The 4,296-nt window shown below is 37.0% G+C and overlaps 1 long non-coding RNA gene across 1 annotated transcript; it reads left to right on the top strand.

Annotated features, from left to right (window-relative positions):
• Nucleotides 666-2,463, top strand: LOC108660810. Its single transcript, XR_001926502.1, has 3 exons — nt 666-786; nt 1,319-1,442; nt 2,312-2,463. It is a non-coding gene; the product is annotated as an uncharacterized LOC108660810 (long non-coding RNA).

Raw genomic sequence — 4,296 nt, 5'->3', positions numbered from 1 at the left:
CAAATGTTTCCATGAAGAAGGAGTATATGGTCAATCTAAGTGGGGGAGAAGAAGAATGAGAGAATTTTGGAGAAAAATGACGTTAATGGGGCCACGTGTCTTTATTAAGTAAAAATAGCGTGGGCAAATAAATATTTTAAATATTATCGGGACACCGTGTTGGAGTACAAACTTCATACTTTGTTTGTACATGTGTAGAATAAGGTAATAGAACGAAGTTGGAGTTAAATGAGTGTTGGGATGACTAAATTAAAATGGAAAGAAACAAAAGGGGCAAAACGGTAATTTTAAGTGAAGTTTGGCCAAAGCTTCCAAAGAATGCTTTGACTTTGATTTTTTCAGCCCAAAACCGTTCTTATCTCCTCCAACAAGATTTTTTCCTCTTCTCCTCCATGCTCCACACCATTCTTGAAGCTTCCATGCCATTTTCTTTTTGTCCACTTAAACCAAGTTTTCTTCATTTTCCTTTCCATGTTTTCTTTTCCTTTCTTCTCCAAACTTCTTGAGCACTAAATTTACGACCTTCAATCCCAATTTCCAGCACATATAAACCCTAGGAGGAGAAGAAAGAAAAAGAGAGAAAGGAAGAAAAAGCTTGGTTTTGGTGATTCAAGCAAGGAAGAATAAGAATTCTTGTTTTTGGCTTGAGTAGTATTTGAAAATGAGTTAGTGACTTAGAGAAATGTCTTGTGGCAGCAAAGATTGGCTTGATTGGAGAAAAATTGGTAACATGTAAGCCAAAAAACCCATGGGTGCATGAAGGACTCAAAGTGGAAAAGGAAAACGGTAAGCTTAACACTATGTTTTAAAGCCTACGGTTAGTTGAATATTGTGAGGAATTATGGTTGTTGAAAGGATTTATTTGCCTAAGTTAGTTGAAATTTATTAAGATTGTATGGCATGTTGTTTGAAAGAAATGAGAAAGGAATATTGTGGATGGAGGATTGAGAAACAAAGTATTGAAAGTTCGATATATAACGATGCATGTAAACTAGGAAATAATCGAGTGAAAGTGAGAATGATTGTTACTGCCATCTATGTGGATTATGTGTGGAAATATAAGATGGATTTGGGCGAAAATTATTTAGAAAGGTTGAAGTAGGCACTTCACATCATAAATAAGTTGCTGGTGATATAATCTAAGGAATTTTGTAAGCAATGGATATAAGTAAATTTGGTAAAAATGTATTAAGATGTGAGTTAATTGAAGATGGTTTCATGATAGGATGAAAAATATACATTTGAGTAAGGATTAATTGATTGAAGTGCTGCTCGTATATGTATGTAATTATATATATTGAGTTCATATTACTGCTAGGAAGTGCAAAGATAAGGTTAGAGAACTGTGGTGGCGTGCTGGAGTAAATAACGAGTGACTAACCAGCGAAAAATGTTAGAGACACCTTCGAACAAATAGCGACTTAATATCTTGTTGTTGCCAGGTGAGTGAACTTGCATTTCAAAATGTTTTGGGGAAATGTTTACTTGTTTCAATGAATCATTTGGAAATTTTATCGATTTTTGCTTTAAAATTACCTGGGAACAAGCCCTTAATAAAATGTTTGATGTTGTGAAATGGGAAATGTGTAAAAGGATGAATCCATATGTTTTTGTATAATGTTGATATATATATATATATATACTATGTAATAAATGGCACCATTGTGTGATAATTGTAACCGTGCATGTGCGGAGTGGGCAATGCACATGCCGGTTGAATAACAATGTTGTGATAATTGTAACCATGCATGTGCGGAGTGGGTAGTGCACATGTCGGTTGAATGACAATGTTGTGATAATTTGTAACCGGGCATGTGCAGAGTGGGCAGTGCACATGCTGATTGAATGATAATGTCGTGATAATTACAACTGTGCATGTGCGGAGTGGGCAGTGCACATGCCAATAATGATGCACATGAGTTGGGTGAGATGGGGTGTCTGGCTATGTACACGATGTGGGGGATGCACATGAGCCGGGTAAGGTGATGGTGGTGTATGTGNTTTGGTCCAGAATTTCATTGCAACGAGAATGCCTTCTCGCTGCGGTGAGAGTCAATCTATTATGCTTGACTTGCTTGAATACTAAAGTTTTCACTTCTCAATTTCTTTGTTGTTCATGATTTTTTGTCATCAAGTGACTAAACGACCAAGGGTTCGAATGAGGGGTTTTTAGTAAGAAATTAATTCAATTGCATTGTTTTCGAAAGAAGTACATCATGTTTTCTAAAACCTTCCTTAATGTTGCTTGTTCCCCTCCTATGTTCACTCACTGAGTTGGTACTCACATTTTTTTTTTAAATTCATGTTTTAGGTTTCTTGAGTTAAAGGTGTTTGTATCCTAGGACGAGGTGCTCCTTCCTATACATTGCTCGGTAGGTTTAACGTGACACTAAGTGTTATTAATTGTGTCCAGAGTCACTCTGCTAACTATCGAGGTCTAATTATGTGTATATGAATATTGAATGTGAAACATTAATATTAATTTGTTAATTTATTTATGAATATATTGGTGGATGATGCCATTATGAATGTATGATTGGATTTTATGAATCGTTTTCAAAGAAATGGTATTTAAATATTTTGAGCTTTGGATTCTAAAGGAATAGGGATTAATGTATAAGATTAATTAAGTAGGCTTGCTTGGGCTCAATGGGTTGAGCCCATTGGGCCCTTGTGCCTATCATGGCCCGAAAATTGGGTTGTGACAATGTTGGTATCAGAGCTCTAGGTTTAGTTGAATCCTAGAGATTCTTGTGTGGTCAATAGAGTTGTTGGAGTCCGTATAAAGTCTTGTTCTTGGATTGTGGGTGCGCAACGCAAGTGAAGGACAGGAGGCTACATGGGCCCCTACTTCATTAGAAACCTACCTATTCTTATGACCTATAAATGGCTAAGTAAATTACGCTTGGTTGAACATAGGTTTGGAAAAGCACTTGACGAGTCATGTCTAGAAGGGACGGTAGTCCCAACACCCCTCATAGTACTAGCGAGGGATCGCTAGATTCCACTGCTTGGAGTCGATATATGCCCGAGGGTGAAAGCGTAACAAGTAACTTGACTTGATTTCTGAGTGGATCGGTTCCCCCGAGAGGTAAACCACTATTGAAGAGCTTGAGGAGTCTCGCAAGACTGGTGCATAATGAAATCGATCTGAGGAAAAAGAACCAGAACAAGATGGGAAAAAAGAATACCGATAATTATCATCCTAGGAAGGTATCTGTATTTGTATCCGACACTTCCCTCCTAGTTGTGGGAGAGGTGCTGTAGTTGTTAGTAAGAAGGAATTTGTGGGGCACCTACAAGCTTGGATTGAGGAAAAAAATGAGAAAATCTCAAGAGGAAGAGGAGGACCCAGAAGAGGATCCGTTGATGTGCTCAGATCAAGGCGACAAGGATCCTAAAAACACTTAATATTTTCATTGAAGTTCGTATTACTTTAAGTATAGGCAAATGCGGTGTAAAGGAAATAGTAGTAGTTACCTGTACAAAGGAGTTAAGAGTCGGCTTTTATTTTGTATGACTCACTCAAATGGATTATGAAACAACTGTTTTAATGACTTGATGCATATTGGAGTCCTTCAATATGATAAAGATAGATTAGCGATATAATGATTGAGGGAAGATATTCACCTTAGTGGCATGGTTGATCTCCTTAGATAATTATTAAGGATCGACGTAGAAAGTCATTAATGGTACAAATAACTACGAGACCTGACAAATGATTACCAATTAATCGTGGAAAGGTGAAATTTGAAATCCTAGTTGCAGTTACAATTTGGAAGACTGTAAGAGAAATCAATGAGGATATAGGTGACAGTTAGAATGGATGATGTGATTAAGTCAAGGATTGTTAAAATTTAAGTTTGGAGGGAGTTACAAAATGATGCCATGACATTATGAGGTAATAATTGGGCATAAATATAGCCCAATGGAGTTACATTATGGAACTTGGGAAAAAGGTGAAGCCTTGATTTAATAAATGTCACGACCCAATTTCCCGAGCCATGACCGGTGCATGAGCTCAATGAGCATAGCTCACTAAGCCCAAGCAAGCCTATCCATTTACCTTTGCTTAACAAATTTATCATATCATGCATACACACACCTTTTCCCGGGTGTGAACATAGCCAAAACACAATGGCATTATCGATAATAATATACATGCACTATACCAGTCATGTATTTAGCAATTTACATTGTATACACATATTCACATTGTTAAATTGTATTCACAATACAAAAGGACCCATGACTTCCAGCGGAGACATTTACAATAAAAGGGATTACTATCGAATG

The sequence above is a fragment of the Theobroma cacao genome, chromosome 2 (assembly GCF_000208745.1).
Source record: "Theobroma cacao cultivar B97-61/B2 chromosome 2, Criollo_cocoa_genome_V2, whole genome shotgun sequence".
In the NCBI taxonomy this organism is placed as follows: Eukaryota; Viridiplantae; Streptophyta; class Magnoliopsida; order Malvales; family Malvaceae; genus Theobroma; species Theobroma cacao.
The sequence above is the reverse complement of the archived record's forward strand: the minus strand, read 5'-3'. Positions and strand labels throughout refer to the sequence as shown.